The sequence below is a fragment of the Symphalangus syndactylus genome, chromosome 24 (assembly GCF_028878055.3).
Source record: "Symphalangus syndactylus isolate Jambi chromosome 24, NHGRI_mSymSyn1-v2.1_pri, whole genome shotgun sequence".
Taxonomy (NCBI): Eukaryota; Metazoa; Chordata; class Mammalia; order Primates; family Hylobatidae; genus Symphalangus; species Symphalangus syndactylus.
The window spans coordinates 58,472,915-58,500,140 of record NC_072446.2 but is presented as its reverse complement, the minus strand read 5'-3'; the positions used below and the strand labels follow the sequence as shown (position 1 = coordinate 58,500,140).

At 42.0% G+C, this 27,226-nt stretch overlaps 1 protein-coding gene across 1 annotated transcript in view; it reads right to left on the bottom strand.

Annotated features, from left to right (window-relative positions):
- BFSP1 (beaded filament structural protein 1) overlaps positions 1-26,879 on the bottom strand; it is a 66,291-nt gene extending 39,412 nt beyond the window's left edge. Inside the window, exon 1 of the mRNA XM_063633942.1 lies at positions 26,773-26,879. The gene's annotated coding sequence lies outside the window, so the exon portion shown is untranslated. The remainder of the gene's footprint in view (positions 1-26,772) is intronic.
- Between the last annotated feature and the right edge of the window lie 347 nt (positions 26,880-27,226).

Sequence of the window (27,226 nt, the reverse complement as noted above, 5' to 3'; positions counted from 1 at the left end):
GCCGGAGTGGAGAATCAGGACCCACAACTCAATCGACCACACATGGGAATACCATTTGAGAAAAATATATTCTAGAAACATAACAAAAAATTATTTCAATTTAATCCAGTGAAATAAACACTCAGAAAATATCTCCTCACAAAGCGTAGCCTCAGAGTTAAATATTGCACAAAATCAAGTCTCTGCCCTCAGGGTGCAGGAGGCGAATCCATACTGACTAATGAAAACACAAGATAATCTGGACAACTTCTAAAATAAAGATCTTAGCAAAATGCTGTGGTTGTATTGTCTAACTTCAGGTGCGCTGGGAAATGCAATCCTGCTATGTGCTTAGAAGGAGTGTGCAATATTTGTCAACAGCCCTAAAGACCATATCACTGGTGGGAGACTATTCAGTAGGAGTAGAGATCATATGCATAAGGAAGAAATCATTGCTGAATGAATTTGTTAATTCAAGAGACATGTTTGTAGAGATAGATTCCACAGGACTTGATGAAAGGTCAGCTATGGAAGAGTTACTCTAAATACAGTTGAATGGCACTAGTTTGGGGGCAGGGACAGGAAATGGATGTTTTAGAATAAGAAAGATCTGAGGTTAAGTTCTGGTCCCATCACTTCAGTAAGTGATTTAACCTATCTAGTCCCAGTATGGAGACTGGTAAAATGAGAATAATCACTTATATAAGTAGGGTAACCACATATCCCAGTTTGCCTAAGACACATTTACACCCACTATCTCAGCGTAAATATAGCAAGCATCGTCTTTCACTCTCAAGGGTATCTTGGTTTGTCTGAGAAATACACGTCTTTTATCTGGCCTGCATAACCTGAATATATAGCCTATATCTGATCATAAGGAATCATCCAGATAAATCCCAAAGAAGGAACATTCTATTAATAAAAACAGAAGGGGGATGGTATTCTATAAAAATGTTAACATCATAAAAGACAAAGAGAAGCTATGAAAATGTTCCAGATTAAAGGAAACTGAAGAGACAGGACATCTAAATGCAATATAGGGCCGAGTGTGGTGGCTCATGCCTGTAATCCTAGCACTTTGGAGGCTGAGGTGGGTGGATCATCTGAGGTCAGGAGTTCGAGACCAGCCTGGCCAACATGGCGAAACCCCGTCTCTACTAATAATTCAAAAAATTAGCCAGACGTCATGGCTTGTGCCTGTAGTCCCAGCTACTTGGGAGGCTGAGACATGAGAATTCCTCGAATCCGGGGGGGCAGAAGTTGCAGTGAGCCAATATCACGCCACTGCACTCCAGCCTAGGTGACAGAGTGAGACTCCATCTCAAAAATAAAAATAAATAAATAAATGCAATACGGATCCTAGACTGGATCTTGTATTGGAGGAGAAAAACTGCTATAAAGGTTATCACTAGGTTCATTAACAAAATTAGAATATAAATAGTAGATTAAACCATAAAATTGTGTCAAGATTAAATTTACTGAAGTTTATGACTATGTTACAGTTATGTAAAATAATATCATTATTCTTAGAAAATATACTCTGAGGGCTCAGGCTGGGCACGGTGGCTCACGCCTGTAATCCCAGCACTTTGGGAGGCCAAGGTGGGTGGATCACGAGGTCAGGAGTTCAAGACCATCCTGGCCAACATGGTGAAACCCCATCTCTACTAAAAATACAAAAAAATTAGCAGGGCGTGGTGGTGCACACCTGTAGTCCCAGCTACTTGGGAGGCTGAGGCAGGAGAATCACTTGAACCCAGGAGGTAGAGGTTGCAGTGAGTCAAGATAATGCCAATGCACTCCAGCCTGGCAACAGAGCGAGACTTCATCTCAAAAAAAGGAAAATATACTCTGAACTATCTAGGAGCAAAGACCCATGATGTATGCAACTTATTCCCAAATGATTCTGAATAAAATGACATGTATAAATATAAACATAAATATGAGAGATAGAAAGGAAATTAGACAGAATATTAAGAGGTGAATCTGGGTTGTTAGTACTATTCTTGCCATTTTTCCTAGAAAGTTTGAAATTATTTTCCAAAACACCTGCAAAAAGTGTGATCACCTTTGCAGTATAGACATTTAATAAATATTACTTGCTTTATGTTACAGATATATATATATATGTATAATGGCTAAGAGAGGGAGAGGTGCAGAGAGGAGAATGGCTTAGCAAACTGCAGTAACAATAGGAGAAAATGGGCTATAACCATTGAACAATTTTACTTATTTATTTTATGTATTTATTATTTTAAAAAACAGGGTCTTGCTACGTTACCCACACTGGTCTCAAACTCCCTGCCCTCAAGCAATCCTCCTGCCGCAGCCTCCCAAAGTGCTGTTATCACAGGTGTCAGCACACCCGGCCCCACCGAACAATTTTATCCTTGTGGAATATACTATGATATAAATAAAAATGCTTATAACAAACTTGAAGGAGAAAATAGAAGCAAAATACCAGATGCATGGTGATTTTAGCAGTGTAAAAATATCAGAAAGTAGTGAAATATGCCAGGTTTAGTGTTCATCATATCTTTTATTCCATTTAAAGTTGTTTAAGGCTGGGTGAAGTGGCTCATACCTACAACCCCAGCGCTTTGGGAGGCCAAGGTGGGTGGACTGCTTGAGCCCGGAAGTTCAAGACCAGCCTGGGCAACATCGTGAAACCCCATGTCTACAAAAAATACAGGAGCATGTCTGTAGTCTCAGATACTCAGGAGGCTGAGGTAGGAGGATAGCTGGAGCCTGGGAGGCAGAGACTGCAGTGAGCTGGGATTGCACCACTGCTCTCCAGTCTAGGTGACAGAATGAGACTCTGTCTCAAAAAATAAATAAAATGAAGTTATTTAAATGTAAAATAAAGTTTTAAAATTTTTTAATTAACATTTTTCTTCACTAACAAATATCTAAAAGCCTGAGTAAAATAGGCTTAGATGCTTTGCCTTTTAGTCAATTTCATACTCTAGCATTTTGAGCCATCCCTTTCAGTTAAGATACGTTCTGAGTTTGCTTTGGACATTTTACAGAAACAAAAGGTAATGGAGGTAATCATATATTCCTTAGAGGTGGGTTAGGTCTCTGCTGTCTACTATTGTGTGACCTTGAACAGGTCAATCTGTTTTCTAAAATGATGGACTTAAGCTAAAGAATATCTAAGGTTCCTTTCTGCTTACTATGAGCAGAATTGTCTTCCTCCAAATCTCACATGTTGAAGTCCTAACTCCCTCAAAATGTGGCTGCCTTCAGAGATGGGGCCTGTAAAGAGGTAATTAAAGTAAACTGAGGCTGTTAGGGTGGACCCGTCTGTGGTGCTTTGTTCTGGAAGCCCTAGCAAACGAATACACTGCTCTAACACTGACTCTGCACCTTTACCATCCGTCCTTTTCCCAGAACATGCAAATGTCTGCCACAAGAGGGACACCCTGTGCTAAAATTGAATGCCCTGCCACATGGTCCCACCAGGGTGCACAGCTTGAAGCCTTTCCACCAAACTGGACCAACTCAAAAAGTAAGTCAGCCATGGAAAGTGACAGCCCAGTAGTAAAAGGGCAGGCAGACACCTGACTCCCGGATCCCTGCTATCCCTGCTCCCTGTAGCCAGGCCTCTCCATGAGGCCCCAGTCTCTAAAGACGACCCCATGAAGTATGCTCAGTGCTCCTGGAAGTGATGAGTCTGCAGGAAGGGTCACAGCAGATGGAGAAACACACTCAGAAGCAAGGATCTCTCTCCAACTGCACACACATAGTTGACTCTGAAGAGTTGCTGGAAAATGAAGCCCGAGATTCAAACACTATCAAAGAGAGCACTAAGCATCCAACCTGCTTTTCTCAGGGTCTAATTCAGAAACTGAAGCACCAAAAAAAAAAAAAAAAAATTTGTGTGACAGCAAGTGTATGCCTGGTGCTTTGACTGACAGGCACCAACAAAAGGCAGGATTACCAAATGTAATGCAGGATCCTAAACTGGACCCTAGACTGCAAAAATAAAATCTATAAGGGACATTGTTATGACAATTGATGAAATTTGAATGTGGAATGGGGATTGATAAAAATATTGTAACAGGGTTAAAATGTCTAATTTTAAACATTGTATTATAACATATAAGAAAATGACCTTGGCTGGGTGCTGTGGCTCACCCCTGTAATCCCAGCACTTTGGGAGGTCGAGGCAGGAGGATTATTTGAACCCAGGTATCCAAGACCAGCCTGGGCAATATAATGAGACCCCATCTCTAGCCCCAAAAATACAAAAACTGGCCGGGCATGGTGGCACACGTCTGTAGTTCCAGCTACTTGGGAGGCTGAGATGAGAGAATCACTTGAGCCTGGGAGGCAGAGGTTGCTGTGAGCCAAGACTGTGCCACTGCACTCCAGCCTGGGTGACAGAAGGACACTCTGTCTCAAAGGAAAAAAGAAAAAGAGAGAGAGAAAGAAAGAGAGAAAGGAAAGGAAAGGAAAGGAAAGGAAAGGAAAGGAAAGGAAAGGAAAGGAAAGGAAAGGAAAGGAAGAAAGGGAAGGGAAGGAAGGAAAGAAAATGACCTCATTCATAGGAAACTGGTTTGGGGATAGGAGGCATGATGTCCAACTTACTCTCAATGGTTCAAAAAATAAATAATAGATATGCATTTATGTTGATATAAACATATATAAATAAATACATAAAATAATAAAGAAAATGATTGGTGGATTTAGGTAAGAGGTATAGAAGTTCCTTTTACTCCTCCTGCAACTTTTCCATAAGTTTGAAATTGTAACAAAAGAAAAATTTACCTCTCAAAATCCCAACACCTCCAGGAAAATTGTGCTGAGAGCCGGTGTTTCTTAATGATAGCAAGAAAACGCAAAAATCTTCCTTTGACTCACCAGATGGTATCATGATCTCAGCAACCAGAATTTCACTGACAACCACAGTAGGAGTTTTACACCTACCGAAATGATGGTACGGATTTTCAGACACATCTGGACTTGCCTTCTCTGCACAGTCTCAGAATGTCATACCAACTCATCGTCATTCTGGTTATGCATGAAAAGCAGCCCTTCCCATGACCTCAGAAATGCAGAAATGAGTCATTGTCCCAGCGGGTGCCATCCTCAGGACTGAGTTTGGAGAAGTGTCTTTTATGGTTATAATTTCTGTGGCTATAAATCTAGCCATGGTATTCATATTTCTGCTCTATATTTCTCTCTAAGATATCATTAAACAAACCTACCACCACTTTCAAGTTGGGTCAGTCTACATCTGAACCACAGCCCGTTTCCTTCTGGGAATAGATTGTCAAGTGGTTTCATATATTACCAAGCCACAGTTGTCCAACTGGCATGCCCACTCTATCCTAAAAAGAAGGATGTTCCAGCCCTGCTTTGTATCAGTTAGGAGATAGATCCCAAGGAATTGGGCACATGCATCCATGAATATATTTCTTCTTTTTTTTTTTTTTTTTTGCAGTGGGGTCTTGCTCAGCCCAGGCTGAAGTGCAGTGGTACAATCTCAGCTCACTGCAGCCTCAACCTCCTGGGCTCAAGCGACCCTCCCACCTCAGCTGCCAAACTAGCTGGGACTACAGGTGCACACTACCATGCGCAGCTAATTTTTAAACTGTTTTGTACACACAGGAGTCTTGCTGTGTTGCTCAGGTGGTCTCGAACTCCTGGCCTCAAGTGATCCTCCTGACTCAGCCTCCGCAAGTATTGGGATTACACATGTGAGACGCCATGCCCAGCCCATGAATATATTTCTGATAGAAATATATATTCATATAGTCATAGATTGAAACATACATTTGGGAGCTGGGAATGGGCTCTCGCCCAGCACCTTGGGAGGCTGAGGCAGGTGGATTGATTGAGCACAAGAATTTGAAACCAGGCTGGGCAACATGGTGAAACCCTGTCGCTATATACAAAAAAAATAATAATAATACAAAAAATTAGCTGAGCATGGTGGTGTGCCCCTGTAGTCCTAGCTACTCAGGAGGCTGGGGTGGGAGGATAAACTAAGCCTGGCAGGTCAAGGCTGCAGTGAGCCATGATTGTGTCACCACACTCCAGCATGGGCCACAGAGCAAAACTCTATCTCAAAAAAAAAAATACAAAAAGAAAAAAAAAGAAACATACATGTGGGCTGTCCATTGTTTTGTAGGTCCAGGTCTACTTTCCTATTGATATCAGTAGAGACTGATTGAACACAAGAGAACATGTTCTATCTTCCAAAGTTTACTAGCTTCCCAGCGTTGACCTGAAATTAGGGGGGACAATAGTGCAAGCTAGTTTATGAACTATTTTCATATTGTGCATACAGCTTAGGAGTATAGTAAGGTACAGTTTAGGAGTATACTATACATTTTAAGCCCCTCAACGCCCCCTCAGACCTAAACTCCACATGAAGTTTTCTAATGAAATTCTAAAAATAGTCGGTTTACAGAAGATCGCCATTGTTTAGCAGGGTCTAGCCAAAATTCGAAGAATGACCTATTCCAACCATCTGACTTGTTAGTTCATTTGGTAAGGAGCTACAAGTGATGTGAATATTTCCTGCTATTCCACCCTCTACCACCTGCCTGCTCATGATCAACTCCTACTGACTTCCATGCCTTCATTTATTTGAAATTTATGTCATCAGGCTTTACTTCTCACCCAGCATACATCATCCTTTTCTCCATTTGCCTGTCACCCTCAGCTTTGACACCAACATCTTCCCTACTCCTTTACACCTCCCACCCAACCCCTCTTGTATATTAATGTATGCAGGAAGATGTCTAAAGTGGTCTTCAGTTCTACACACCCACACCCCCATACCCCAAGACACCATTCCAGTTAAGGTCCCCCGCTGTTTACCTGGCAGACCTGCTGTATGAGTATCTTCACTAGACTGCAGCTCTTTGAGGGCAGGGCTGATAGCAATGCTGGGCATTCCTGAGTGGCCATTCTCCACCTGAGGATCCCCCCAGGGGCCCACCCTCCATTCTTCTCCATGCCTCTCTAAAACACTGAAAGCCTGGCCCTCCCAGACTGCATCACCTCCGGGTGCCTCTCATGTCCTCTAGCTTCCTGTAGGGTTTGGCAAATGGGAGTCACTGTCAGGAGATCAAAAAGACTCTCTTCCTGCTTCCCTTCTGCTCTGAGCATAATCTCTCCTCCAAGATCCTTTCCTCCTGCTTCCTTAAAGCCTACAGGTAGTAATAGTTTCCCACTATTGCTACTACACCATGGGCGCTTCACCATGCTTTGTTGATTCATTTGGCTGGTTAGATACTAGGAACCCTGAGAGCTACAAAATCTCATTCAACAACTAGTTAAAGCTTCTGACACAAACTGGATGCCCAATAAAATGAATTAAAGAGTGAGTGAATATTAGAGCCAGGAGCTGTAGCACGCATCTGTAATCCCAGCTACTTGAGAGGCTGAAGCAGGAAGATCACTGGAGACAGGGAGTTTAAGGCTGCAGTGAGCGATGATCATTCCTGTGAATAGCCACTGCACCCCATTCTGGGCAACATAGTGAGACCCTGTCTCTAAAAAAATAATAATAATTAGTAAATATTAGATAGAAACTTGAAATAAAAGATAAAGTTTTTGCATGTTGGGAGGTTTGTCTTGAAACTCTTAAATGGGAAAGCTGAATAGTGCTTGGCCAAAGATGGATCATTACAAGGGATCTTACCAGCAGTTCCAGGCCCTCTCATTCCACATTCGCTGACTGGGCTGTGTCAAGGGGCATGGTCAAATTTAGTAGCAGTCCAAAATTGAAATTTACTTTGCTCTCTGCTATGATGGCTAGGTTTACATTGTCTTTCATCATTAGAGGAAATATATAGGGACAGAACAAAAATACATTTATTAAGAAAGAGAACAGTGCACCAGTTAGCAGAAAGACTATAGTTATAAGACATATGAAAAGAAAAAATTAATTCCTTGGAAAAGAGCTTTCTATTTTAAGAAGATGAACAAAATAAGAGATGTCTTTAAGTGATAGCTAATGAAGACACTTCCCAGGCATTCTCAATGGCTGTGGCTTTTCAGATGTCAACTGAAAACAAAATCCATTACAAAGGGTAGCATCCAAGTTGGATATGGGTTGCTTATTTTGTTCTGTGGTCAGCCTTTGCTGAACACAGCAGTCTAAACCAGAGCCACAGAGCTGTGAGTGGTCCTTGTCTCTAAAATGCACTTGGACTGTCCTCAGTGACCCTAATTGTATGACTTGGCAAGAACAACAATTAAATAGGATATTTTGGACCAAATTCTCTCAGAATACATTATTTTTTCAAGGTAACCTGAGTTTTGGGGTGACACACACAGCATAACCAAAAGTGCCACTTTGCGAGGGTTTGCTAACTGATGTCTTCGTAACCTCCAAAATCAATTTCAGGGCATTGCAGAGTCAACACATCAATGTTCTCCTGCTTGCATTTGCGGCACTTGCTGGCTGAGTCACCTGAAGGAGTGTTCTGGAGTTGCCTCTTAGGAGCTCATGAGAACCAGCTGCTAAATTTTCAGGAATTTTGCAAGCTGGTTGACACCTCATTGGTAGCTTGAAGTTGGAAACGGTGAGAGTATCTACACCACAGGAATGATAAACACTACAAATGAAGACATTTCTCTCCTAGAAAGTCAGCTGTTGGCCAAGCATCGTGGCTCATGCCTATAATCCCTGCACTTTAGGAGGCTGAGATGGGAGGACTGCTTGAGCCCAGGAATTCGAGACCAGCCTAGGCAACATAGAGAGACCTCATCTCTACCAAAAAAAAAAAAATTCACCAGGTGCGGTGCCATGCACCTGTAGTCTGTGCTACTCAGGAGGCTGAGGTGGGAGGACCACTAGAGCCCAAAAGGTCAGGGCTGCATGCAGTAAGCTGTGATCGCACCATTGCATGCCTGCCGTGGTGTCTTAAAAAAAAAAAGTCAGCTGTTAAACATTTACTAACCTCACATTACCTATGAATAATACCATATCTCTGGTGATGGAAATTTTGGCATTCTTTCCTCAGTCTCATTAAGCTCAAAGAGAGTCTTCCTAAGTGTATTGTTTAACATGGAACCCTAAATTTAAATGCTAAGTTTAAAAAAATTAGACTAGAATTAGAGTATATAGCCTGAGAACATGGTTTGTTTTCATTTCTAGTTGGCTCAAGATGTTTCTGAAAAATAATTTATAATAAATTGCCTTATAAAGTTAAAATGCCTTCCAAAATTTTATAAGTCAATTTCAAAAACTAGGGAAGTCAGCCAGTAAATAAAGAGAGAAAGAGATTTATCTCAAAATATTTTTGGCACCACTAGAGGAATCTGTCTCTGTTTCAGTGGAAAAGGAGGCAGTTACTCCTAGCTAATCTCAATATTTTTTTCCCCTGGAATAATGGCTGACCATTGGCTCTGTTGTTTTTGGCGAACTCCTCTACTGAAACAAAAATTTTGTAACTGCAGTGACCTAACTTGGGAAACAATTTTATAACATTTTCTAGGAACCACAAATCATTTGTTTTACTCTTTCTGAAGACCAACAGTGGCGGTAAGCAGAGAGTGTATTTTGCCGTGTAACAAAGAAAAAACTTGATAAAGTCAGCAGCCAGAAGAGCATTTCAGTTCAAAGAAGGGTCATCCAGAGCCCATGAAATGTTGTCTTTCACATCAGGAATGAATATGCCTCACACAGCGTCACAACCAACTAAAACCCTGGATCAATCCAGCTTGTTATTAGGGCATAAATAGTGACCTTTCTTTATCACACAATGAATTTTAAGATGGGCAGCCAGTTTTAAGAAAAGCAGCAGGAACAGTGGTTAGCTGCAAAAACATTTTAGAAGAGCCAGGAGAAAATAAAACATTATTGAACTTCTTGATGTGGCTGAAAAAAAAAAAACCTTCTGGCATGTGACTCGGATTTCCACTGGGTGAATGCAGACTCATCCAAGTTATGCAACATTATTATTGTTGATAGGTTACAAAAAAATCTATCAGCTCATCTATCAGAAAAATCCACCAGCAAAATGCCCTCAAAAGCTTATGAAATATGTACCAGTGAAGATATGTGAAGCAACTTGATATGCTGTTGTAGGACATGTGGTCATGAAAACTATGTCCGCTTAAGTTAAACAGTCTGGATTTAAATCCTTCATGACCCATTAGCTACATGACTTACACAAGACACTGAACCTCTCTAAGCCTCACATGCTTCATATATAAACTGGAGGTGATAGAAGTTCCCAAAAGAGTTGTTGTGAGACTTAAGTGTTGTCTGGCATATGGTAAGTGCTTAACAAATATCTGCCTTTATTTTTTGCACATGGTCTGTGTTTATTTTAAGCATCCATCTTAGCTTGAAGTCCCCCAGAAGCCAACTCCGTGGCAAGGATTTGAGTACAAGTAGTGTATTTTGGACATGATCCCAGGACACCAGTAGAAGAGTGGGGAAGTGAGATGGGGAAGGGAAAGAAGCCAGTGATGGCAGGGCTACCACCATCACCATGGGGGCAACTGGATCTCAACGTATCTAAGGGTTCTAGGAGACAGAGTAGAATGCATCACAGAGCTATCCCAGGCAAGGGATGCGAAGCTGTGTACTTATCCACCAATCCCCTATCCATCATTGGTTGAGGGCTGCTCCCTACACAGCCCCAACTCCCAATTGTGCAGCACTTGTGGAACAGAAAGTGGCAGATGGTTTAGAGTAAGCAGCCTTTAGCACATAGAGGTGAGTGCTGAGGGGGTACGGGGGTGCCACACAGCCACTGCTACAGCCCCACATTATTGTTTTCAGGTAATCAAATTAGCTGAAGTACCTCTACATAGTTATTTTAATAGATCAGCTCTCTAGAGATAATAATGTAACAAAACAAAAGAGCTGTGTCTATTCTATGCTAGTTTTAATGGAAGTACTAAGACAAGAAATAAATTACCTAACTTAAAAAAATCGGTATGAGAGTTCCCATTAAATCAACACAGAGTTAGGAATAATATATGGAGTTAAAACCACAATTCTGTTTTGAACCTCTTACCACTTCCTCAATATCCATCACTTAAGATACAGATGTATCTGATATTTTTCACAGTGCTGTGGAATATCCAAGCCTTCATGAAAAAAGTAAAACATCCCTCTTTTTCCAAAAATCACCAAGCTTTTAGCAGCTGTGATAATAGGCTTCCCCAGTAACTGAAACCAATCAAGTTTTTAGGACAAATAACATTTTCAGACTTTCCCATGCATCCAGACAAATGTTCAAATACTAAAATGATCATTAACACCTACAAACTGCATTCTCAAGCTGAGAAATGTATCTGTTACATAATCTGATCGTTTGTGTTCTTGTCATGTGAAAAGGGGAAAGTCAATATTTTACTAACCTTTCATTCTTGGGCTCTCAATGCAATAGAAATTGACATGAGGACAAAAGAGTTTTCCCAGGCGAGGCTTCAATGGAGCTTATGCCCAGGCAAAAGGGAGATAGCACAAGAGAAAACGAGAATTGCCTGACTGACTTTCCAAAAAGAGCAGGTAGGGCTTTTTTTATTAGGCAAAGCATGAGCATTGACACCGGGAGTAGGGTTTGCGGGCTGGGCCGGACGAAGCACAGGAGAAGTAGGGTACACAGGTGGCGTAACTGGTTGTGATGGTTATCTTGAGTAATGGGCCATCTGATGGTCCGGCCAGCATCAACAAGGCTGTAAATCAATTGTTCAGCATTCCTTCCTTGGTTTGATATTTAGATTTCCTAAGTCCAGTTCCTGGAATTCTTTAAGTAAAAGGCATGGTTAAACATTATGAAGGAGGGGGCCGGGCACGGTGGCTCATGCCTGTAATCCCAACACTTTGAAAGGCCAAGGTGTTAGGGAAGCAGGAGCCTAAGACAGCCAGAGTGAAAACATTTTAAAATCAACTCCATCTCAAAACTAGCAAGGCACACTCTTTTCCAGTCACAACCCATGGTCCTAAGGTGTTTACAACCTAGGAGGCAACTTGGTAATGCCTGCAAGGGCAAACTCCTACAACAACAGAAAGCCTAGATGTCCCAATACCAATAACAAGATATGCTTTCAAGATCATTATACTTGTGCTTTGATGTACTTGCACAGTAAAATGCCAAAGATAGTTTTCTTTAAATCAACAGAGTAATAAATTTTGTTATGCTGTCAGTCAGCCCACCTGCACATTGGCACAGCTTAGTTTAGTCTTTACATAGACAAGACCCCATATGAGAAAAACTTGAAACAAAAATGGTGTGTTCCTCCTCTTGTTTCTGAAAATGTGCTACTCTGTGACAGAGTGGCTTCCAATAAACTAACTCGTCTTTCATCACACTTTACCACTTACCTTGAATTCTTTCCTGTGCGAGATCCAAGAATCCCCTCCTGGGGTCTGGATCAAGACGCCTGTATTAGTCCATTTTCACACTGCTATAAAGAACTTCCCAAGGCTGGGTAATTTATAAAGGAAAGAGGCTTAATTGATTTTCAGCTTCGCATGGCTGGGGAGGCCTAAGAAAACTTACGATCATGGCAGAAGGGGAAGCAGGCATGTCTTACATTGTGACAGGTGAGAGAGAGGGAGAGCACGTGAGACTGCGGGAAGAACTACCATTTATAAAACCATCAAATCTGATGAGAATTCACTCACTATCCTGAGAACAGCATGGGAGAAACTGCCCCCATAATCCAATCACGTGGGGATTACAGGTCCCTCTCTCAACATGTGGAAACTACAATTAAAGATAAGATTTGGGGCTGGGCGAAGTGGCTCATGCCTGTAATCCCAGCATTCTGTGAGGCCAAGGCAGGTGGATCACCTGAGGACAGGAGTTTGAGACCAGCCTGGGCCAACATGGTGAAACCCCGTTTCTACTAAAAATATAAAAATTAGCTGGGTGTGGTGGCACACACCTGTAGTCCCCACTACTCTGGAGGCTGAGGCAGGAGGATCCCTTGAACCCAGGAGGTGGAGGTTGCAGTGAGCCAAGATCACGTCACACTGCATTCCAGCCTGGGCGACAGAGTGAGACTCCATTTAAAAAACAAAAAAAAAAAAACAAAGAAGAAAGCAGCTCTTTGTTTCAGCTAGGAGCAGTGGCTCACGCCTGTAATCCCAATACTTTGGGAGGCCGAGGTGGGTGGATCACGAGGTCAGGAGTTTGAGACCAGCCTGGCCAACACGGTGAAACCTTGTCTCTACTAAAAATACAAAAATTAGCCGGGTGTGGTGGCAGGTACCTGTAATTCCAGCTACTTGGGAGGCTGAGGCAGGAGAATTGCTTGAACCTGGGAGGCAGAGGTTGCAGTGAGCTGAGATCATGCCACTGCTGCACTCCAGCCTGTGTGACAGAGCAAGACTGCATCTCAAAAAAAAAAAAAGATTTGGGTGAGGACACAGAGCCAAACCATATCAACTCCTTTTTCCAGTAACAGAGGCAGGAGTATTCCTTGAGTCCGGGAGTTTGAGACTAGTCAGGGCAACATGGTAAGACTTTCTCTCTGTAAAAAATTAAATATAATTAAGGAAAAAATAGTAAGATATATATGAGGGAGGAAGTCTGTCTCATTCCTATTGTATCTCGATTCCCCCAGAGAGATTTCACCCTTCTTATTCTTAAGGAGACAGGGCCAAAGATCTCATCTTCCGAAGCTGCTTCCTGCTGAACAGGGTTGTCATCCTTGCCTAATTTTGAGGGCATTGAAATCTCTCGCTTACTGTTTTAAAGACCTGTAAAAACTGGGCTTCTCCTGGGATGGTGTGGATTGGAATATTTGGGCTGATTCAGAACTGTTGAAGCCTAGAAGACATAAACTTTAACCATCTGTACCCCTGTTGAATATAACAAATAATTATTTTAAAGATCAAATAGCACCCAATGATAATTAATAAAATGCTTAAGCCCAGTTTAACAATGCTTGTAAAAAGAAATTTGATGGCATTTGGAATCTAAGTGAATTGGTTGGAAAACCAGCCTCCTGCTGTCTAAAACATAAAGCAAGTGGATTTTTAATAAGAGACATGTTTTTTTCTTTTTCTTTTTCTTTTTTTTTTTTGAAACAAAGTCTCATTCTGTTGCCCAGGCTGGAGTGCAGTGGCCCAATCTCAGCTCACTGCAACCTCTGCCTCACAGGCTCAATCAATTCTTCTGCCTCAGCCTCTCAAGTAGTTGGGATTACAGGCTTATGCCACCATGCCCTGCCAATTTTTTTTTTTTTTTTTTTTTTTTTTTTTTTTTTTTTTTTTTAGTAGAGACAGGGGTTTCACCATCTTAGCCAGGCTGGTCTCAAACTCCTGCCCTCAGGGGATCTGCCTGCCTCAGCCTCCCACAGTGCTGGGATTACAAGTGTGAGCCACTGCACCCAGCCAATAGAGGCATTTTTATGGAAACGGGGGAAAAACAAATATTAATAGTGGGCATAATCTATCCAGAGAATGTTAGTTTGGAGTTGTAGCCTGGAAAGAATTTAAGATCTCTAGTCCAAATTGCAGAAAATAATGCAAAAAAAAAGAAAAACCCTCAAAAACGACAGACAAGGCTAGAATCTAATAGCAGGTGTATGATAATGTTTTTCTCTCTAGTCTCTCGTTTTCATTAAAAACGAATTATGGTAGGATCAACTTATTTACAAAATAAGTTCTAGTCTTACTATTCTTGGCCTGATATTTGCATAAAGTTCACCAATAATAATTATTTGCCTCATAGGCTCTCTTAAACTGGCTTTGCTGAAACTTTTCACATAAGGAATCTCAGATTCAGACTTTTTAAAGACTCAAGCCCAGCCACAAATTTATCTGTTCCTGCAAATACCTGTATGAATTGGGTGACTTCCTCTCCTCTGGAGGTCCCAAGATAACTTGGGGTTCTTGGGCCATTAGAAAGTGACATTCTTTTCTTACCAGGTACGGAGACTGCATAGACCGAGTCTGATGCCAGTCTTCCCCAAGGGGCTTTTATCAGTTCTTGGAGTCAACCTCAATTTTTAAAAAATCAGTCTAAAAGCATAACATTTCAGTCAAAGCCTTGGTAAAATAATCAGCCTCCAACTGTGTATTGTTACAAACGAAAACAGATTCTTATACTTATTGTTTTTTGGTGGTGGTGGTTTTGTTTGTTTGTTTTTAGATGAGGTCTTGCTCTGTCACCCAGGCTAGAGTGCAGTGGTGTGATCATAGCTCACTATAGCCTCAAACTCCTGGGCTCAAGGGGTCCTCCTGCCCTTGCCTCCCAAATAGCTGGGACTACAAGCACATGCCACCACATCAGGCTAATTTTTAAATTATTTTTTGTAGAGATAGAGTCTCACTATGCTGCCCAGGCTGGTCTCAAACTCTTTGTCTCAAGTGATTCTCCTGCCTTCGCCTCCCAAAGTGTTGGGATTATAGGTGTGAGCCACTATGCTAGGCCCATATTTCCCTTTTGCAGCACTTGATCTTGGCTTCACGAATCCAGTTGCTTCTGTGTTTTGTCATGTTTGTTATTCCTTCTCAGCCGCTAGAAAGGATCCTCTTAAATATCACATCTTTGAATTACTGGGGTTCCTGTTTGTATTAGTCTGCACTTGCACTGCTATAAAGAAATACCAAGACTGAGTAATCTATAAAGAAAAGAGGTTTAATTGGCTCATGGTTCCATAGGCTGTACAAGAAGCATGGCAGTTTCTGCTTCTGGGGAAGCCTCAAGAAACTCACAATCACGGCAGAAGGCAAGCAGGGGCAAGCACGTTTTACATCACCAGAGCAGGAGCAAGAGAGAGAGTGGGGAGGTGCTTCACACTTTGAAACAAGCAGATCTCGTGAGAACTCTATCATGAGAACAGCACCAAAGGGATGGTGGTAAACCATTCACAGTCCAGGCACAGTGGCTCATGCCTGTAATCCCAGCACTTTGGGAGGCCAAGGAGGGTGAATCACTTGAGGTCGGAAGTTTGAGACCAGCCTGGGAAACATGGTGAAACCCCGTCTCTACTAAAAATACAAAAACTAGCCAGGTGTGGTGGCACACACCTGTAATCCCAGCTACTCAGGAGGCTGAGGCACGAGAATCACTTAAATCCGGGGGGCAGAAGTTGCAGTGAGCCACGATCATGCCACTGCACTCCAGCCTGGGAAAGAGGGCAAGACCCTGTCTCAAAAATAAATTAATTAATTAAATAAAAAGTAAACCACTCATAAAGGATCTACCCTTATGATCCAATCACCTCTCACCAGGTCCCATCTGCAACACTGGGGATTACAATTAGACATGAAATTTGGGTGGGGACATAGATCCAAACCATATCACTATGTGATCTGTCCCCTTAGTCTCTATTTACCCTCAGAATAGTTCTCAACCTTTCCAGGCCATGAGGTAGTACCACTCGGGATTGCTTTCAGACGCACACAACAGGCTTAACCACATAAGGATTATTTTTCTCTAATTGTTGCCAGAAAAGGGGTCCTGACCCAGACACCAAGAGTGGGTTCCTGGACTTTGTGCAGGAAAGAAGTCAAGGCAAGTCACAGAGTACAGTGAGAAGAGAAAGTTTATTAAAAGCTACTTAGTTACAGAGTAGGGTGTCCTCAGAAAGCAAGAGGAGAAATGTCTCATCTTTGTTTTACATTTTTCTTATATAGGGTCTTACCTATATAAAAGTTAAGCTATATCTACCTGTTGGGGGGCTGACAGTGTCACAAAATTTATTAGTTTGTTGACTTAAAGAAAACTATTCTTGGCATTTTAGTGCATCAGTACATCAAAGCATGACTACGATCTTTTTTTTTTTTTTTTTTTGAGATGGAGTTTTGCTCTCATCTCCCAGGCTAGAGAGCAATGGCGTGATCTCAGCTCACTGCAACGTCTGCCACCTGGGTTCAAGCTACTCTCCTGCCTCAGCTTCCTGGGTAGATGGAATTACAGGTGCCCATCTGCCCACCACCACACCCGGCTAATTTTTGTATTTTTAGTAGAGATGGGGTTTCACCATGTTGGCCAGGCTGGTCTTAAACTCCTGACCTCAGGTGATCCACCCGCCTCGGCCTCCCAAAGTGCTGGGATTACAGGCGTGAGCCACTGCACCTGGCCAACTACAATCATTTTAAAAGCATGTATTATTATGCAATAACAGGACATCTGGACATTTTTTCTGTCATAGTTTATCCTTACAGGCATTGTTAAGCTGTTTCCTCAGCTGTAAACATCATATAACCACAGGTCATGATAGACAAGAAATGTGCCTTGCCAGTTTTAAGATGGAGTTGATTTTAAAACGGTGCCACTCTGGCTCTCCTATGCTCCTGCTTCCCTAACATGATGACATGCAGTCCAGAGGTAGGCAGTTCAGGGCGAGTATGGTGGAGCCTTCAGTCCCAGGTTCATTTCAACTCTTCACTCTGCTGGCTTTAGTATGTGGCTTAGCGCCTGTTATTAGGCCATACTTGCATTGCTGTAAATACCTTAGACTGGGTAATTTATAAAGAAAAGAGGTTTAGTTGGCTCACGGTTCTGCAGGCTGTACAGGAAGCATGGCACCAGCATCTGCTGGGCTTCTGGGGAGGCCTCAGAGAGTTTTTACTCATGGTAGAAGGCAAAGGGGGAGCTGTCAGGTCACACGGTGAGAGTGGGAGGAAGGCAGGGAGGTGCCACACACTTTTAAATGACCAGATCTCGCAAGAGTTCATTCACTGTCACAAAGACAGCACCAGGGAGATGGTGCTAAGCCATCAATGAGTGATCCACACCCACGATCCAATCACCTCCAACCAGGCCCCTCTTCTAACATTGGGATTACAATTCAACTTGAAATTTAGAGGTGACAACATCCAAACTATATCAATGCTCAAGCTCACAGACGGCTGCTACCCTTAGGCATCACATCTGTACCTGAAATCACTTGTACATCTACACCACCAATATTATTCATTTATTTATTCAACAAATATGTATTGACAACCTACTCTGTGCCAACACTCTTCTGGGCCTTGGAATACAGAAGTGAAAAAAATAAAATAAGGCTGGGTGTGATGGCTCACACCTGTAATCCCAGCACTTTGAGAGGCCGAGGCGGGCAGATCACCTGAGGCAGGAGTTCAAGACCAGCCTGACCAACATGGTGAAACCCCATCTCTACTAAAAATACAAAAACATTAGCTCGGCATGGTGGCGGGCACCTGTAATCCCAGCTATTCAGGAGGCTGAGGCAGGAGAATTGTTTGAACCCAGGAGGCAGAGGTTGTAGTGAGCCGAGATCACACCATTGCACTCCAGCCTGGGAGACAACAGCAAGACTGTCGCAAAAAGAAAAAAAAAAAGGAGAAAATAAAAATCCCTGATCCCTGTTCTTGTGGAGCTTATATTCAATTGGAGAAAACAGAAAGTAAATAAGACAAACAACTGAAAAATAGAGTATGATAAGTGGTGATAAGTGTTACAGAGAAAAATAAAGAAAAGGGAATTGGGAGGATGGTGGGGCATCTGGTAATTTTAGACAGGGTGGTCAGAGAAGACCTCACTGAGGAGGTTACATCTGAGTAGAGAACTGAAGGAAGTGATGGGAAAGCCATTTGGATTCTTGAAGAAAGAGTGTTCTAAACATGGGGAAGAATAAATGTAATAGGATGTGTCTGGTTTGTTCAAAGAAGGGTGCAGAGGCCATCATGGCAAGAGTGGAGCAGGTGAGGATACAGTGCAGGTCAGATGAGGTCAGGAAGGGCAACCAGAGGACAGATCCCACAGGATTTCTACAAATCTTCCATAAGGATTTGGGTTCACTGTGAAAGTAAAGGGAAGCCTTTGAGAATTTTGGCAAGGAAGTGGCATAAACTGACCTACAGCTTAACAGAATGGCTTTCATGGCTGTGCTGAGAATAGCAGAAGCAGAGAGACCAGCCAAGAGACCATTGCAATAATCCAGTTTAGAGGTGATGGTGAGTTAGACCAGGGTGACAGCAATGGAGGTAACAAGGAGTGATAGAATTCTGGGTATATTTTGAGGGCAGAACCAACAGAATTTACTGATGTGGGATATGAAAGGGAAGAGACAAGGATAAATCTGAAGCTGGAAGGATGAAACTGACATTTACAAGATGGGGAAGACTGGAGGTGAAGCAGATTTGGGGGAAAAATATCAAGATTTCTGTTTTAATTATGAGAAGTTGAGATGTCTACGAAACATCCAAGGGCAAGTGTTGAATAGACAGTTGCATCTACAAGTCAGAAATCTGGAGAGAGGTCAAGGATAGACATAAATTTGGGAATCAACAGCAGAGAGAAGATATTTAAAGTCATGAAACTGAATCAGAAAACTCTCTGCAGAGAGTAAAGAGAAGAAGTATAAGAACTTAGTATGCATGGGGACTCTGGAGATCAGCGGTCAGGAGATTAAGAGGAACCAGCAAAGGGGCCTGAAAAGGACCAGATAGGTAGGTGGAAAATCAGGAAGAGTGTGTGGGATTCTAGAAGCCAAGTAAGTAAAGTGTTTCAAAGTGAAGGGAAGATACGACTGACTATGTTGTATGAGATGAGGACTAAGAATTGGCCATTGGATTTAGCAGTGTGAGGTTCCATGGTCACGTGGGTAAAAGCAGTTTCAGGAAAGTGGTGGGGAAGAAACTATGAGGATGAAATGCCAAACTCCAACAAGAACAACTAAAATCTATGGAATAAAATTCACAGGGTAGACAAAAAACAAAAACAAAAACAAAAATCCTCAACGAAAGAACAATTACTTTAATCAACAACTTCAACAAATATTTAGTGTTTATCATCTATGTGCCCAGCGATATTGGAAAACTTCATTGGCAATTCAGTGATGAAGAAAACAAAGTACCTACACTTATGGAGCAGATATTCTATTAAGGGTTAAAGAGACAATAAACAACTAAACAAATATACAATGTGTCAGTTGCTGATAAGTGCTTCAAAAATCATACAGAACAGAAAGAGGATAGACAGTGGAGGAGGCAAACTACTTTAGATAAGGTGATCATCAAGGCCTTTTGGATTTATTAGTAGAGAGCTCATCTTATACCAGTTAGAATTGGGATCTTTGAAAAGACCTGTTAAAAATATATAAATTATATATATATATTTCTGATGGCAAGTCTGAGTAAATACAAGAGAAGTCACAATTTAATTATCTTTGGCAGAAAAATAATTAAACTACAGTTGCAGATGGCATATTTTTAGCATTAGGGAATAGAAACTATTATGTACAGTATTATGTCCCCCAAATTTAAAATCTACATAAAATGCATGATTTTCTAGAAAAAAAGACAAAGTGCCAACGTTGACTCAAGAAATAGAAAACTTGAGAAGAACAAAAGAAAATATAAAAATTAGTTTAAGGCTGAGTTTGTTAGATTTATGTTTAAGATCAGGTCTAAGGACCTGCTGGTTTCTCAGGCCAATACTATCAAAGCTTTAAGGTACAGGTAAGTCTTGCCTTATATAACTTGTTCAGAGAAAAGGCAAAGAAGGAAATAGTCCCAATTTATTCTTTATTTTGTGTTTTCACAAACACAAAATCAAAATAAAACATAGGCCTTCTTCGTGAAAATAAATGTAAAGATCCTAAGTAAATGACTAATAAACCATATCTAGCAGCAGTTCCAGAGAACATACCTCAAGCCCGAGCAGAATGTATCATAGAAGGCCACAATGGTTTGGCATTAGCAAATCCATTAATATAATTTACTACATTAACAAATTAAAGGAGGGGAACACCTAGTTAATGAAACTAAACACCCACCACTGATGAAAACTCTTACAAAAATAAGACAAGAAATTTATTTGACATATTAAAGGATATCTGCCAGAAGCCTAACAGAAAGAGCAGAAGAGATGATGGACTATTAGAAGCTTTTCCACCTAAGTCAGGAACAAGATAAGGATCGCCACCAGTCAGCATTATGCTTCCAAACCTAACCCATGCAATGACAAGAATTAGAAATTAGTTATAAAAATTAGAAACAAAGAAATAGAACTCTCGTTTGTTGCTTATATCTCATTCCGAAAACGTCTAAGAAAATTAAGTGGAAAAGTATTAGAATTAATGAGGGCTCAGTAAGATGGCTGGCTATAAGACTAATAAACAAAAATCAAATGTTTATCTTTAATAAACAATAATGAATTATAAAATATAATTAATTAAAATCACAAATACCTTGAAATAATCCAATTAAGCCATGCATAGACTCTACATGAAGAAAAGTAGGCCAGGTGCAGTGGCTCATGCCTGTAATCCCAGCACTTTGGGAGGCTGAGGTGGGAGAATCACATCAGCCCAGGAGTTCAAAACCGGCCTGGGCAACAAAGTGAGACCCTGTCTCTACGAAAAAATGAAACAAATTAGCCAGGCATGGTGGTGCATGACTGTGGTCCCAGCTACATGGGAGGCTGCAGCAGGAGGATCGCTTGAGGCGGCAGTGAGCTGTGTTCGTGCCGTTGCGCTCCAGCCTGTGTGACAGAGTGAGATCCTGTCTCAAAAAAAAAAAAAAAAAAAAAGAATAGTACAAAGTTTTACTGACAGTCACAAAGGAATGCCTAAACAATTACAGAAACATGGTCGGCAGTGGTGGTTCATGCCTGTAATCCCAGCACTGTAGGAGGCCGAGGCGGGCAGATCACCTGAGGTCAGGAGTTGGAGACCAGCCTGACCAACATTGTGATGTCCTGTCTCTACTAAAAATAGAAAAATTAGCCAGGCATGGTGGCCCACACCAGTAATCCCAGCTACTTGGGAGGCTGAGGCATGAGAATCGCTTGAACCCCGGAGGCAGAGGTTGCAGTGAGCTGAGATCGTGCCACTGCACTCCAGCCTGGGCGACAGAACGAGACCCTGTCTCAAAAAACAAAACAAAATAAACAAACAAAATAATAATTACAGAAACATGCCATGTTCACAGGTGAAAAGAATCAATATTGTAAAGATAATGGATTCCCCACAAATTGATGATTAAAAACTGTGCAATACCAATCAAATACCATCAAGATTTTTAAATAGAACTTCACAAGAAGATTGTCAAATTCATATGAAAGAGAAAATGTATAAGGATAACTAAGGACAGTTTTTACAAGAAGAACAAGGGCCCATCAAATATTTAAAATATACAATAAAGCCAGAGTAATGAAAAAGGTGATATTTGTATAAGAATGAAGAAATCAGTAGAAAGAATAGAGCAAGCAACAGACCCATGTTGGTCCATTTCTACATGGGAATGGAATAGATGGTAAAAATGACATTTTCTACCAATGGGAAAGGACAGGCTAGTTAGACAAAAAGTTTTGGGGAAAATGGATATATATTTGAGAAAAAATAAAGTTAGGTGTCTCACAATATATAAAACTAATTCCAAATGAAATCTTGGTGGTAGAAAGGCTTTCTTAAGCAGAATTTAAAATACAATCATCAGCTGGGTGCAGTGGCTCATGCCTGTAACCCCAGCACTTTCGGAGGCCGAGGCAGGAGGACTGCTTGAGCCCAGGAGTTTGAGACCAGCCTGGGCAACATAGCAAGACTCTACAAAAAAATACAATAGTTAGCTGGGCATGGTGGTGTGTGCCTGTACTCCCATCTATGTGGGAGACTGAGGTGGGAGAATCTCTTGAACCCAGGAGTTTGAGGATGCAGTGAGTTATGATCACACCACTGCACTCCAGCTTGGGTGACAGACTGACAGCCTGTCTCTAAAAAAGAAAAAATTAAAAATAATAAAAAAAAATCACAGGAACACAAAACTATCTATTAATATCTATTGATCTATCTATCTATCGTGTGTGTAAATAAGCAAAACCTGGAAGGACAGACTTTGTTCTGTACATTTTAGACCAATAGTAGACCTTAAATTTGGTGAGGGGGAAAAGAATTGCAGGGGAGTGAAGGTGACATTTTTCTACCCAGAGTTTTTTTTTTTAATAAGAAGACATTCCCAGATAATTTATATAATTAAATTTTTTAAAATGACCTCTTTATTATTATATAAATATGTGGCAGGAAAATTAATAGAGAACATTTATTTTCTTTCTTAGACATTTTCAGCATTTTTTTCCCCTGATAAATCTGTTTTTTTTTTTTTTTTTTTTTTTTTTTTTTTTTCTGAGACAGAGTCTTGCTCTGTCCCCCAGGCTGGAGTGCAGTGGCGTGATCTTGGCTCACTGCAAGCTCCGCCTCCCGGGGTTCACGCCATTCTCCTGCCCCAGCCTCCTGAGTAGCTGGGACTACAGGCGCCCACCACCGCGCCCGGCTAATTTTTTGTATTTTTAGTAGAGACGGGGTTTCACCGTGTTAGCCAGGATGGTCTCGATCTCCTGACCTCGTGATCCGCCCGCCTTGGCCTCCCAAAGTGCTGGGATTACAGGCTTGAGCCACCGCGCCCGGCCTAAATCTGTATTTTTTTAATAGCCAGAAAAAATGCACCAAAGTGGTTTCCCTTCTGAAATTATTTTTAATGGTGTTTGGCTCAACCAGCAGAATGATCCAGGCCCATCCATGTCCTGGCTCAGGGCCCAGGCTCTCTCCCTGGCAGCCAGTGAGGTGATCTTGCCAGAGCTATCCCAACTGCTGCCTCCCTGGCTGCCAGCATCACCTTGGCTACCTGCAGAGACACTCCTGCCACTGCCTCGCTGCTGAGGAGAGCTCCCTCCCTCTATTGCAACACTGATTAATATAAGATGAGTGGAAAAGCAAAGGGAGGGCAAATACAGAGGGCCATGCCGTGCAAAGGAGAAGTCTGTTTCTGCAGCATTGATACCAGGTTCCAGGTCAATCTCTCTGAATAATCTGGCCCTCGCAGTTTCTCTTTGGAGAAATTTGAGATACGTTTCCCAGCAGCTGGGTCAAAGGGCCTTTGGATACAGCGCCTCATTGCATATCCCTTCCCACCTGCACTGGTGTTGCAGACCATGCGGGGCACCTCATCTCTCCCCTACCTCAAGGGGGCTTCTCTGCAGGAGCTTACAGAATGGCTTTAGCTTTCTCTGCCCCCCTATGTCCTCTACGACGTATTCTAGTGATTCAGTCCTGGGCCCTCCTGGCTCAAGGGAAGTCCATATATCGATGAGTGGTTGTAGGAGGGTCGCTAGCATGACGCAGCCAACTTACTGAATCACCTTTTCAGATTTGGTGCCTTCTTCCAGGTCTCTTGTCTGAGACCTTCATGCGCCTAACAGTCTCTTTTGCTGCTTTATTTGAAGCATAGAATTGTAGCCTGAGTCTTTCCTCAGTTTATTTTGTGATTGATCCTCCTTACCAAGTGTTTATCGTGGTTCCAGTGTGTGTGTTGGGGGGTGATTCTAAAGAACACTGCTTGTGAGTCACGCTGCTCTGTTAATAAACCTGTTATGCAGGAAAACCCAGCTGAAAGGCAGATCCGAGCTGCTCACCCCCAGCTGTCAGTAAGTGGATACAATGGCCTTTCATTGGGTATGAATTTTAGTCTATTATATTTTCTTTAGAAACTAAAATGAGCTGATGAGAAGTTAAAGTAATGCTGACTTTGTTTCATAAGAAATAAAAACTCGACTCAGGAGGACCCCAGCCATTATTTGTGGCTCACATTCTCTAAATTTCATCTGAAAAGTTGATATTCCAGATTCCTTACATCTCTCCAAGATGCCTAGCATCTTATACACACAAAGATGGGGGCGGTTTTACTCAGCAAGAAAAATATTTACTTTCCTTTTTCTTTTTAGGAGAAAAATACTTGTCTCTTCAACCTCATTAATTTTTATGATGCATAAAATTTTTTCATTATATTAGCCAAAAAGACTCTGGACTGAATAAAGTATAGCACCCAAACCATTTAAAATGGCTTCCTGGCTGGGAAGACACTGCAGTCATCTCAGGGAAGTTTCTGGCCTTGGGAAAAACAAATGGAACTTTGGCCGTTCAAGAAGGGAACCTCAAGAATCCAGGCCTTGCGTGCTGCTCTTTTTTCTCTGAAAGCTTTTGGAAGTGGAGCCACACTTTATTTACCGAATATGCACTTCTTGTTTCTTGTAACCATGGTGCTTTAGTTGAGTGTGTCTTATGTCAGACTACTGCTGAGCCAATATTTATCATTTTAGAAATTTCCATGAGTCATAAAACAAACCTGCAACCCGCTTGCTGTACCTTCTACGGGTGTTTCTTTCCTAGAGTTGTTTAAAGTAAAAAGAAAAAATGCTGAACCTAGAATCCAACACTTGGCGTTTATCAGAACATTTACACACTTTCTCCTGCGTGGAGGCTCCTTCTCTGAAATTTGAAAATCCATTCAGCTCACATCCAAGGTGTGCTGCCTGCTGCCTGAGGTACCCTGACTACCCAGGACTCCAAAACCCTCTCCAGAGGGCCAGGTCTGGGCTGAGAAAGAAAGGAGGCTTTAGAGGTTTGCAGAGAGGAAGTGACTCACTGGCTCAAGGGGTGGGAGGGAAGCCTTTCCACAGGATAGAGAATATAAATGAACAAGCAATTCCTTCCACCTCCAGCGTGGAAAATTTTAGTAAGGGACCACCTCTTAATGACTGGGCCTGAATTTAGTGACCACTCACCTCCACTCCCCCTTCCAAAGAGAAAAGTAAAGAAAAAAAAAAAAGCAGGACCAATTGCAAGATGTGACGTGTTTGCCTCATTTACACATAAGGATGTTGAAGCTAATGCTGTTTGATCTCTTGTGTCAATCAGCTTCCTTTCCCCAGACATGGATAGCTGGGAGAACCACATTAAGTCTACAATCTAGAAAACTGCAGCAATTTATTGCTTTTGCCATTTAAAAAAAAAAAAAGCCCTCTAGAGCCCTGTTTTATCTAGAGCCCATGGCCTAGAGTTTATAAATCAAAATTTAAGAGCCTGCCTTAGTATTACTAGAACAGGATACTTCACAAATTGCTAAGACTGTGCCAGGCACTCAGTATCTCTTCTGTGGAGTGCAAGCATCACCTTTTAGAATTAAAAGGGTCAAATTAGTCAACATCTTGAGTTTACACGTGGTGACAAGGAGTCCCAAAGGGGTGCACCTTGCAGAGGTCCTATGGCTAGTCAACAGTAGGGCTAGGCAAGACTAGAATTTGTGTCATCTAGAGCAGGGGTCCCCAAACCCTGGGCCATGAACCAGTATTGGTCCGTGGCCTGTTAGGAATGCGGCGAGTGAGCATGACCACCTGAGCTTCACCTCCTGTCAGATCAGCAGCGGCATTAGATTTTCACAGGAGTGGGAACCCTATTGTGGACCGTGCATGCAATGAATCTAGGTTGCACGCTCCTTCTGAGAATCTAACTAATGCCAGATGATCTGAGATGGAACAGTTTCATCCTGAAACCACCCCCCCACACCATCCCCCTGCTGCCCCTTCTGTGGAAAAATTGTCTTCCACAAAACCAGTCCCTGATGCCAAAAATGTTGGGGACCTCTGATGTAGAGTCAAATACCTCACCCAAGGACTGGTAATGGAAATATTGGAGCAAAACTGTTACAGTAAAAGGCACTCAAATTTCAAATCATGACCATTGGCCTTTGGCTATCTGTTTTTGGTGTTTGTTTTCCTTGAATACAACTCAGAGTTCCCTCATCAGGAAGAGCTGGGTTTCTTTGGCTGAACCATCATTTGACATCCCTCCTCCTACCCCCCAGAAGACAGGAAAATTGGGAGGTAAGCCAGAGCAGACTCCAAAGAAAATTAAAAAACAGAAAGGAAACCCATTACATATCTACATCTATCTTATGTATCTTGGTCCATAGGGTCTAATTTTTTTTGGTAGGAACATCAGGCATTCTCTTCCTCCAAATATCCAACTTTGAATAAACCCTCCAGCCATCTCTTCCATATTCATATTTGCCAACATAAGTGAGGAATGATGTCATTAACAAAAACTCACTTCCTTCCTCTGTGGATGCTCCACTCATCAAAGATCCAGTAACTTCTCCCTGGTGTGATCTGCTGCACCAGGTAGGATCCTGAGAATTCCCAAGGGAACCTGGGCCAAGTTTATCTTGGCATTTCTGTTTTTGCTTGTGATCTCCTTATTCATCTTCATATTCCTGGTAGCTAACATGGCCTCAGCTGGCACACAGTAGGACCTCAGGAAACATCCTCAAATCTAAATGAAAAAATGTTCAGTTAGATTTGACAGTGGCTTCTCATTGTGAATATAAACAAGATGCCCACGTGCATGTGTTGGTATCACCTCCATATCCCAGCAGGGCTTCAGCACTGCCCTGACATTACCTGGCAGCCTCTGGGGTGGGCGCTTTGCTGGTTCTGAGTTTTTCCTGCCCTGCAGTACCAATGGGTGAGGCAGCAGTCTGCAGGGAATAATGGGACGAGCTGGG